This window comes from Podarcis pityusensis (assembly GCF_964106645.2).
Source record: "Podarcis pityusensis genome assembly, chromosome: 1".
In the NCBI taxonomy this organism is placed as follows: Eukaryota; Metazoa; Chordata; class Lepidosauria; order Squamata; family Lacertidae; genus Podarcis; species Podarcis pityusensis.
This window is the reverse complement of record NC_138028.1, coordinates 86773350-86785591: the sequence shown is the minus strand read 5'-3', so window position 1 is coordinate 86785591 and position 12242 is coordinate 86773350.

Genomic DNA, 12242 nt, shown 5'->3' with positions numbered 1-12242 from the left:
CCATTACAATGGAAATGTCTCCCATCAATTTGTCCTCATTTCCATGTCAATGGCATGGGTAAGAATGGGCAGCTGTGGGGGCAGGACCTTCTGGTCCCATCTGGGATAGTCACCACTCCCTTCATTGGGGCATGATGCTCTTTTGGGACTCCCTTTTTTCAAAACCAGTGTTTCCCCTGCCCCCCCCTCAGAGCATGTATATTTATTTATGCCCATTTAGGCAATGAGGAAAAGGTTCATTAGCTCTGGGTTGTTAACAAGGAGGTGTCTTCCCTTCTGTCCTGCTGTCATGTCAGCCCTGCTGTTTGATCAAGTATGGCTTGACCCTTCATTGTAACCCCCAAAGTCATCACTACATGCTGAGTTAGTCATGCAAAGTCAAGAGGAAACAAGAGAACCATTTCCTTTTTTCCTTATTTTCGAGAGAGGTGTTGATGTGGAGAGGGGCAGCGCTGGGAACTCAGGCCCAGCAGCAGTAGCAGCAGGAACACAAACTAATGGGGGCTCCTTCAGATAAGACTTGTTTATTCAGCACTCATCTCAATTTACTTGCACAAGCTTTATGCAGAGGTTAGCCTCTATAGTATCTGTTGAGCATTCATTTGAATTCATTGACAGGCAGTTATATGACAATGAACATTCATCCTGATTTCCTTGTGCAGTGTTTACACATTTTCCTGTTGATCTTTCATTTAGGGGAAGGGTCATAGCTCAGTGGTTAGAGCATCTGCTGTGCCTGAAAAGGGTCCCAGGTGCAATCCCAGGCATCTTCAGGTTGGGCTGAGAATATCCCCTGTCTGAGATATTGAAAATCTGATGCCAGTCAGTGTACCTGCTTCCCTCCCAGCACAGGTCAAAGACAGTATTGAATCAAGGAACTTGTGCACCTCCAAGTAGGGCCACAGAACAACAAATCTTGGACATGAACTGGAAAGGTCCACATCTAACATGTACTAACAATTAAATATTCATTCAGTGGGACAGACATTTGGCTTATACTTGATCAAAAGGGTCTGTACTGATCCTGAGAAGTTCCACAACATTGACCTTTGATGGGTCTCTTCAGGGACAGACTTTCTACAACCAAGCTATGACTATTGAAAACACTCTATTCTGGATCCTTCATGATGCAGTTAGGTAGTTTTAGACATTTAAGAGAGTGGCCCCATCACAACTCTTTAGACCGTGGTTGATGAACCTGTGGCCCTCCAGAAGTTGCTAAACCACAGTTCCCATCATCCCTGAAGGTTGCTTATGGTCCAACCAGTCATATGACACGGCCCCCAATAGGTGCTGGATAGCTCCACCGTTTGTCTGTGACTCATCTCAGTTCACTGATCGCCTGATTAAGAGGATGAGGATGCCCAAAAACTTGAGTGTATATGCAATCTTTCAGAGACTGCAAATGCTTGTGAAGACTTCTGAAGTCAATATTGTGTATATATGTGCACAAACACTGTCTCAACAAGTCCTTCCCATATCTATTGGAAATATTTTCTCTATGATTCAACTTATGCACCACCCTACCCTCCTTTTTTGTCTTTCCATTTTTGTCTTTTGATCTGGCATGTCTAAGCACCCCTGGCATTTTATTGTTTAAAGCTACAGCCCTCATCAGCTAATTAAAACACATAAAGTGGCCATTGCAGAAGTTTGACCTGCATACTGGATTGAGATGGTTTCTTTATTATACATTTTTAAAAAATCTTTATAGTCTGTTGACTTGGTTCTTAATGGTCATCATGCATTAAACTTCATTTTGGGTGGGGGTTTTTGGGGGGGGTCATTTGAATTTGTCCCTGTGTTAATGCCAACCAGTTAGTCCCAGTAGGAAGAATGGGGCACTGACCACTGTCTGAAGCTAGCCCCCACTGGCCGGCCTTCTTATAGACCACCGAATGGCACTACTTGCCAGCTCTCTCCTCCTTCATGCCAATCTTGCCCTTATAGAACTCAGCAAAGAGAATGGGGACAAAACTAGAATTAGATGGTTCTGCAAATCATTAGTGCTGGATCCATCAACTGTTGGGCTCTTTACCTTCTGCCCTACCACTTCCAATGGCACCAGCCACTACTACTTCTCTCATGGGGTTCTTCATTATGACCAAAAAGATAAGAGCTATTACTTGAACATCAATGACTGCCCCTTTTAGCCTCCTTTTCCATTGTTCTGTCCAGAGTGCCTGACAAAGCAATCTGCTCCCTGTGATGATATAACCTATTCTGATGATATCACCATCTCCTCACAATTCTCTGAGAAAGAACAGGCAAGGGACAGTGCTTCTCCTAAATTCTGGCTGAACTTGGCTGTTTCAGTGTGGCAATATGCAGTGCTTGAGGGAGGGCAGAAGAGAGAAAAGGGTTTTGCCAGCTTTGAATCCACTCAGACTGGCTCACTCTGAGCTCCATGAAATGGATTTGAGGTTGCTGGGAGAGGGATCTGCTGCCACTATTGCTTCCTGTCACACACTAATGATTCAATCAGTCTAATTGATATTGATGTTTGTGTGGGGTCTACCAGGATTTGGAAAGAGAGCTGGGGGCAGGAACAGTGAGACTTCTGTATCAGCTACAAGCAAGCAATGCTTTGCTGGGTACGGGGGTGGGCTTTGGTAATATGGCACCCTGAGCAAGGACAAAAATTGGTGTGCCCCCTCACCCATATTAAAATATAGATATTATTATTTGTGCCCCTTGGCACCCTTGTACAAGAGATCCACCCACACCATCCTAAATTGGGTGCTACTGGATTTAGTAGAGGAGCTGAGAAAGGAAGGGAACACGACTGGGTTCAGCTTCATTTTGAAATTACTCCAGTATAGGATTAATGAACATGATCAGTGTAATATAGTGCATGGGTGAGGATCCTGTGGCACTCTGGATGCTGCAGGATTCCAATCCAATCAGCTCCAGTCAGCATGGCTTATGGTCAGAGATTAGGAGAGTCCAGCAACATCAGAAGAACCAGAGGTTCCCCACCCTGAGCAAAGATGGCATTTTGGTAGAGCCATCCACAATTCTGAGCTTTCAATTAGGTTAAATGAAAAATAGAAGAGAAAGCACTAAATCCAAGTAGCTTAAAGCCAAAACAAAGAAGGATCAATACTTGGCTTGGAGTCTGTTGCTAAACATAACGGGCTTCCTATGTCACTCCTTCCAAGAAACCCAGTATTTTGGATTCTGAATTCTGATGCCTCACAAAAGGAATGTGTCACCTGTAGCCTGTAGATGTTGCTGGGCTACAATACTATTGTCTTGGACCTTTGGCTATGCTGGCTGGGGCAAGTGGGAGCTGGGGTCCAACAACACCTACAGACCAACATCTGCAGAAGTTCCCCCAGCTATTATTACAAGGCTAAAGTTGTTTCCTAGCTGGTTATAGCACTTTTGATCAGAGCTATTACTTGTGAGTTCTGAAGGGGATATTCTTCTGATCAATGAGATGTATGATATGAGGCGACCCAAAGCTTATTTTGGGGGACAGGCACATATGAAGTTCAGTACCTTATTCAGGCTGTTAATACAGTTCTATTTTGAATTAGGAATTGAGAACTAGTTACCACTTTCAGCTTTATCTATTGCTTATCCAAGTCTGGTCACAGCAGAGACCTTTCTTATTCTTAAATATTCAGTACCATGGACAGTCCCTTATAAACAGGATACTGTCCACATTAAACCTCTCTCAAATAAATAAGCTCCCTATTTCCTCCTTGGAACAACACAAAGTTTTAATTTTCTAAGGGCCTACAGTATGGGGCTTGCAGACCTTCAGAGACCAGCTCTTTTGAGTTTGGCTCAAGAGGCAGAAAGTAATGATTTCTTGGGGAAACTACTTCTAACCCCAAATCTCCTTTACTCTAGCCCAGGTGGGGCACAGCTAGTATGACAGTCCCTTGTGGGAAAAGTTCTATCTCTATAATCACATCTTACTTCTACTGCTTAGTTGTAAGCTTGTTACTACAGGGGTTGTCAACCTGGTCCCTACCATCCACTAGTGGGTGTTTCAGGATTCTATGTGGGCGGTAGAGGGTTCTATGGCACAAGTTGAATCCTCCTTCCATTGAGAAGGAAATTTTACCATCAAGAAAGGAGCATTAGTGGGTGGTAGGTATAAAAAGGTTGACTATTCCTGATTTAGAGCAAGATGGGGACTGGGTAGGCAACCTCAATAATGTAAGAAGATCCTTGCTGGATCAGGCCAATGGTCCATCTAGTCCAGTGGCCAGCTAGATCCCTATGAGAGGACTATAGGCAGGATCTCAGTGCAACAGTAATAATTTTTTTTGTTCTCAGAGCTGCGTACTAGCAGTGGGCAGGGCTGGATCCCAAAGTAGGTGGGGCTAGAGAAAAAGCCCCCCTTTACTCTCTCTTTCTGCCACTAGCTTGCTGCTCCTATCTCTCTGCCACCCTCCCCCCCCTCTTTTTTGGTTAACCTCTTGCCAGTCCATGAAATTAGTCTAAAAGTTACATGCAGCCCTAGGGTTGCAAGTTGCTCACCTGTGAGCTGGAGATAAGCATAGCATTTTCCTCTGGTTGCAGCAAAACCAAGGGAATCAGTAGCCTGGTGTTCTTTTGGCCCTGTGTGGGCCAAAATCACCATCCCTACTGAAGTAGAAAATCTGTGTTTAATAAATACATTCAGAGGCCCACGGTTCCTGATTTGAAGCCTACCTGGCTGAATCAACAAGTAGTTCTTTCTTCCGATGTATGATATGCAATGAATGTGCTTGCGGTGCCGACAACAGCCATCTCCTGGTGACCTTCGAGTGGATGACTCCTTGGGGAGTGTGTGTGTGTGTCTGTGTGTGTGACAGAGAGAGAGAGAGAAACACAATTGGAATTGGCTGACAGCCTACACAGTGGAGCGGGGGGGGGGGCAGTCAAATCTAATCAGTGCCCTTTCCCTTAATAAATCATTTGTCTTAATCAAATGCCCACCCTCCCCAGCTAATAACTCACGGCATCAGGGACCCAACTGCAGCAACAATGCGGCTAATGGAACAATTTATTTTCATAATGGTGCCGGGTTTGCTGTGAGCAAGGAGAAGGGGCAGGCGGCAGGCAGGGCTGTATGGGCTTGGGGAGGTGAGGGGGAGCAAGACTTTCTAATTAGTGAATGAAATTTGATGTAAGTCCACAGCAAGATGGATTTGCTTCCTGACAAGAGGCTTTTCTGCTCAAAGCACCTGTCAAGAGACGGAAATTAAATTATTTCTAATTCCTCACTAACCTCGTGGGAGTCACTATTCCACTGGGAAAAGGTGGGACCATTCCTTTAAATAAACAGGCAATTGAAGGACTGAACAGGAATGCGTTGACATTTGCAGACAGGAGGTAATGGCAATGCATGAGTGTATTAAAATCTCCTGTGTTTTCCTTTGGCAAATGCTAAGAATGAGGACTTAGCATAGAGTGGGGGCATTGGCAGGGAAAGTGAATGAACTAAATACATCTGTTCTGTGCTGTGAAATAAAAGAAATATGTGGGTGCAGAAAAACAGACATTTGGGTGTATTGAATTAACCCCTCCCCCCCAAAAAAGAATAAAACCCTAACAAACACACTGAACAGCTATGAATATGTTGTTAAAGACTGGGGAAGAAGAACACAAGAAATAGGGGAAGGCATGGATTAGGAAACCATAGTGGTGGTGAAAGGGTTAGGAAAAAGGACAGGAATAACAGAGGTGGCCAGAAAACTATGAAGACCACAAAAGATTCTTCCCTTGAGCCAGTTTTAAGCATTTTGCTGCTCTAGATGACCTATCTACCTACCTATCTATTTCTTATCCACTTTCTACCATAAGGTGTCAGCGCTGGTTAAAAGGTAAAGTAAAGGTAAAGGGACCCCTGACCATTAGGTCCAGTCTTGGCCGACTCTGGGGTTGCAGCGCTCATCTCGCTTTACTGGCCGAGGGAGCTGGCGTACAGCTTCCGGGTCATGTGGCCAGCATGACTAAGCCGCTTCTGGCGAACCAGAGCAGCGCACGGAAACTCTGTTTACCTTCCCGCCGGAGCAGTACCTGTTTATCTACTTGCACTTTGACGTGCTTTCAAGCTGCTAGGTTGGCAGGAGCAGGGGCCGAGTAACGGGAGCTCACCCCATCATGGGGATTCGAACCGCCGACCTTCTGATCAGCAAGTACTAGGCTCTGTGGTTTAACCCACAGCGCCACCACAATATAAAAATACAATATTAAAAACAATTTACATTGAAACACCAACCTCTTCCACCCTGTATCTGGGATTCATAGTCCCTCATCTTTAACCTCACAACTTTCTGTTGGGTTTCCAAAGACTAGCAGGATCTTCCTTCACATTCCACATCCAGAACTGCTTTGTACAGAGGCCTCCTGCTCTCACTTCCTTGTTGCACCCATTGTTATGAATCAACAATACTTCTGAACTGCTCTCCTTCCAAGGAACACAGAGTGGCATTTGCAGGACCCTCCCACTTGACTCCTCACATCAATTTGACAGAGAGGTTGCGACTTGGCCAAAGGCCACCCAGGAAACCCTCATTGCAGAGTGGGATTGCAGCTCACATCTCTGTGCCTTAAAACCCTTCCCTTTCATTTTTGCAACAGCCTAGCAAATTAGATTAGTGTTATTCCAATGGCATTTATAGAGTTCTTTAAAAAAAACAACTGAGGTTGGTAGTGACCAACCCCAAGTCTTTTCTTCAACTTGTGTGGAGTACATGCTGCATTTATTGTCCACTCTGGCTTCTCTATACTGTACAGACAGACAAACTATCTAGAGCGCTGACGGTGAACTCCACCTCTTTCCAGGCTTCTGGGCCAGATTAACCGGTTCCATTGCCTTTTAAGAATCAAATAACTGTCCGGCACAGAAAAGTACTGAAGGATCATTAGAGGAAATTCCGCGTCTCGATTTTAATCCAGAGTTAGGGATGCGGGTGGCGCTGTGGGTAAAACCTCAGTGCCTAGGACTTGCTGATCGTAAGGTCGGCGGTTCGAATCCCCGCGGCGGGGTGAGCTCCTGTCATTTGGTCCCAGCTCCTGCCCACCTAGCAGTTCGAAAGCACCCCTAAGTGCAAGTAGATAAATAGGTACCGCTTTATAGCGGGAAGGTAAACGCCGTTTCCGTGTGCGGCACTGGTGCTGGCTCGCCAGTTGCAGCTTCGTCATGCTGGCCACGTGACCCGGAAATGTCTTCGGACGGCGCCGGCTCCCAGCCTCTTGAGCGAGATGAGCGCGCAACCCTAGAGTCGGTCACGACTGGCCCGTACGGACAGGGGTACCTTTACCTATGTTTACCCAGGCCACGTTCATTCTCAAGTACAGCTCTGTCTTCTGCCCATTGACGCTTCTTCGGGAAATGGAAATAGAGCCCGATGGTCCATGAACAGAACAAGGCAGAAGCAATCATGCAGCTTCCTAATAGCATACAGAGGCCTTCACTCCGAGAGGTTGGGATGCCGTTCCAGTCATATCGACTCCCAAGTTTTATGTGGGGGGCTGAACTTCAGCTTCCCCTCCACATCTAAGCACCCATCAATATGTAACCCTATTCTGAGTTTCCCAGTTTTCAGATTAGCCTATCCCTGTCTCATTTAGGTGACCTGACATGACCAAGGCGCACACACGATGATTCCAGTGCTGAAGGCCAATCGTTAACACCCACCCCTCCGTGCCAATATGGGGCTTCACCTGTTGAATTTCTGCTTGTCACGCAGCCGGGAGAAGTGCTAGAGAACGAAACGGGGCGAGAATGGTGCGCCTCAGCCGTGCGCCTCGCTCCTTTCCCCCGCAGGCAGGCAGCCCCCTCCGGCGGCGATCCGAAACGCCCCAGAAATTTAATTTGTTTAATCTATTCCCTAGGCAAGGAGTCAATAAGCGAGCAGCGCCCGGCGTGGCCCTCGCCTCAGAGGTGTCAGCGTGACGAGGTGAAGTCCTCAGCCTGATTGATCCGCCACCGCTCCGGCTAATAGAGCCGCGCTAAGCGGAGTGATTGATATAATGGGGCTCATTAGCCTTAAAGGCTGCCGGGGGAGAAGCGAGCCGGCGCTTTATTTATGGCGTTCACACCCACACGATGGCACCTGGATTGGAAGGGAAGGGAAGGTCGTTTGAGGGTCTCGCTTCATCAGGGTAAGGAACAGAAGGGACGCCTTGCTCTTGCCTGGACCACAAGTGAGGGTTGCCAACTGGCCAGAAACACAAATAAGCTCCCTTCCACTTGGTATGCAGAAATCAAAAGCCTCAGCTTTTCATTTAATGGAGATTATCATGATAAGAACATCGGAAGAGCCTTGCTGGATGGGGTCAAAGGCCCAGCTAGTCCCGCATCCTGTTCTCACAGCCGTCCACCAGATGCCTGTGGGAAGCCTGGCACTTGCCAGCAACTGGTATTCAGAAGCACACTGTCTTCCAACAGTGGATGAAGAATGCAGCCATCATGTCTAGCAGCCACATCCAGCTGTTGTTAAGCTACAGAAAATAAACTCGTAAAAAAAGAGAGATGGTGTCAGCCTCAGGGCTTTTGGCTCCTGATTTGCCTCTGTCTGGGAAGGTAAACGGCATTTCCGTGCGCTGCTCTGGTTTGCCAGAAGTGGCTTAGTCCTGCTGGCCACATGACCCAGAAGCTGTATGCTGGCTCCCTCGGCCAATAAAGCGAGATGAGTGCCGCAATCCCCGAGTCGTCTGCGACTGGACCTAATGGTCAGGGGTCCCTTTACCTTTACCTTTTATAGAGCTCAAGCCATTTTGCTACCTGAGGCAGAGCAGCAAATGGCAAAGTGCAGAGTATGCCAGGAGCATCAAATTATTTGGTGGCTGAAGTGAAAAATTCTCACAAACTGTACACACGCCACAAACATATTGCAACCACACAAGCATATATACACTGCACCAGGCACACACCACAAACAGGTAACTGTGACAGTGATTAGGCTTGAAAAAATGTTTTTGTTTTCCTCTCCAAGCATAATGAGGGCAAGAAGAGAATATATGTATGGGGAGGCAAGAGTTACATTTCCCTATCCAACGGCAATCTCCAAGAAGATGCCCCCCTCCAACAATTAGACTTTAAAAATACAAAAAATAATAATAAATACTGTGGGCAAGGAAGGGATTAAATCTTACCTTCACCAGTTGATTTCCAAAAACCACCCCTCCTCCATTGCAATTGGGCTGTGTAAAAAAAAAGCCTTCTGTTGGCACCAGTATAAGGCTTCTCTCAGCCCTAATTGTAGTGAGGAGTGTTTTCTGTGGGGGCACAGAGATGCAGAAGTAAGTTTAACACACATGCCACCACAATTAGCAGGCCTGTGTGGCAGGGGTGGCGGGAGCTGGGTATGCTTGCTCCTGGCCTCAGAGGGCTAAGTTGGATGGTGGCACCCTCCAGGGACTGGCTACTTTGTTGTTTAAGTTTATAATTTTATTCTAATTAGACTCCTGACAAGCTTCAGACAAGCTCTTCCTGACGGCCTCAGACAAGCTCTGCATGGGCCTGATAGTTAGGAATGAAATTTTTGTTGAGTGCAATAGAAGGACTATCTAAAGACTAATTTCAGCAGAGGGTGGATTCTGGGGTGGCAGGGAAGGCCTCTGTAGGTGTGGATGTGCCCACAGACACCATGTTGTCAACCCACGGAATAAACAATCAAATATTCAGCAGGTGAAGTTTTGCTCACAATAGATTCCTTTGTCAAAAAGAGATAGTTATCTTTGGTGCAATTTATTCCTATCATGCACAGGGTGGGGGGCAACTTCACTAGCTGGGCTCCCTCCACCCCCTTGCTTTTTTGTTGCCAGACTCCCCACTGCTTCTTGATGGGTGTCAATCTCACCTGCTTCAGGGTTAAGCTGGTTGAGAGGAAGCAGCTACCCACCTCCCTTTGGCAGTGTTGGAGGGAGAAGTGGGTTAATCAGAAGCCAGAGAAACAGTAATAAATGCCCATTATCTTTTTAATGAGCTGACATTAATTAGAGCTCAAGGTCGTGGGAAAGGGGGCTGATTCATCCAACTCCTCCTGCCCATGCTGGAGGGTCTACTCAATGAAAAGAGCATTAAGATGGAATGAAGAAGGGGAGTGTGCTATCAGCTGGAGTGGTGGTGGGAATAAGCTTTGTGCAGGATAAGCCTTGACTATGTCTCTATGTACATCCATCCATCTTGCTGGGCTTCACCTCTGCTCTCTTTTCTTGGCTGTGCTGCAATGTGATGATGATAACCTCCATTTCCATAGGAGGCTGTAGTTAGTTACTATATTTAAAGGATTTCTAATCCTTTCAGGGCACACTACTCTCACAAGATAGTTTGCAATACAGTGGTACCTCAGGTTACATACGCTTCAGGTTACAGATTCTGCTAACCCAGAAATATTACCTCGGGTTAAGAACTTTGCTTCAGGATAAGAACAGAAATCGTGCTCTGGCAGCACGGCTGCAGCAGGAGGCCCCGTTAGCTAAAGTGGTGCTTCAGATTAAGAACAATTTCAGGTTTAGAACAGACCTCCAGGACGAATTACGGTAAGTTCTTAACCCAAGGTACCACTGTAATTTAAAACACACAACAACAGTAGCAATAACTTCAGGATTAACAGTTGCTTTAAAAAATGGAAAACTTCACACACAGATGTAATAGAAATTTGGTATCAGGATGTGGCCAGGTGAAAAGGAGCAGAATCAGACACATTCCAGGGGTGTGGTATTGCTTTATTGAATATGCTTCCACTTCAGAAAGTAACCATAATCCACCGTGAACCCATGGAGATCTGATCTTGGTTAATACAACATTTGAAAGACCTTCCTCGACTGGACTTCTACTCAGAAACCTTGATGCCTCATCATAGTACCATCTCAATTCTCTCATTAATGTACTGTTACAGACGTTATTGTCATCTAATGTTTGTAGGTTAAACTCAGTTTTCAAAAACTTTTTGAAGTTATTTTCTTGTTTAAAAAAAATTAACCAAATGCATCAAGGAATTGAAATGTCTTGATATCCATCTATTTTGATATGCATTTATGTGTCCTGAAGCAGATGACAAATGTTGGCGATAGGGTGAGGAGGATAAGAATGTACATTTATTAAGAAATTTTGCTGGGGAATATTGGGGAAATGGCAGGTTATAATTTAACACAGGACCTATTAGTCATTTTGTTTGGTAACATGAAAAAATAAAGGAAACGGGGAGAAAATAGAAATGCTTATTTATTTACTTACAGCTGCCAGAATGCCAATTTGCAAAAAGTGGAAAGAGAAAGATTCCCCATCATTAAGAGAATGGTTGAACAGGACATGAGATATGCTAAAGTTGACAGACATAATCAAAAACAGAGAAATCAAGAATGTCAGCAAGGAAGCAAAAACTCTATTGAAAAATGGTCATTGTTTGTAATGGAGTGGAATAATTAAGTGCAAAATAATGTGCAACCACAAAGAATCACAAATGCTTATTACTTGTCTTCTGTTTCCTTCCATCTTCTGTAAATGGAATTTACTATATTTTTCTCCTCCATCTTTATTTCACATGGAATGTTATAGATTCATGCAAAGCTTGTACCGTGGTACCTCGGGTTACAGACGCTTCAGGTTACAGACTCCGCTAACCCAGAAATAGTACCTCGGGTTAAGAACTTTGATTCAGGAGTCCCCATTAGCTAAAGTGGTACCTCAGGTTAAGAACAATTTCAGGTTAAGAATGGACCTCTGGAATGAATTAAGTTCTTAACCCAAGGTACCACTGTATTACAACTTACTAAAAGTTATCAGTTTTTGTTTTTAAAAGGAGGGAGAGAAGAAATGTTTTAAAGGGCTGCTTGAAGACCAACAACAATGAAATCACATATATTTCAGAGGTTCAGGACCACCACTGAAAAAGCCTTGTCCCTGATGTGGATGAATTGAGGGTTAAATCTGAAAATTTAAATTTAAACCTCCTGTCCCATGTGTGTGGGAGAAATATGAGAGTAAACAGGCTGTGAAACCCTTTTAGCAGAATAAAAACACATGTGCTTTTGCAACTTGCTGGAAACTATGGATTAGACAATAACACCTCTTATTCCAGTTTACTTGTGGTCTGCTAACCTTTCCCTTCTCTGTCCCTGTTGCTAAGAATGTTCCAGACATTTTAGAATGGAGTGCTACAATATATCCAAAACAATGGGAGAAATTGGAAGGACCTCAAAAAAGAAGATAGACAGGGACTGGAAGGTGTTTAAAGGATACTTGCAAAACCATACTGAAAAATCAGAACTCCTATTAGAATAAACAA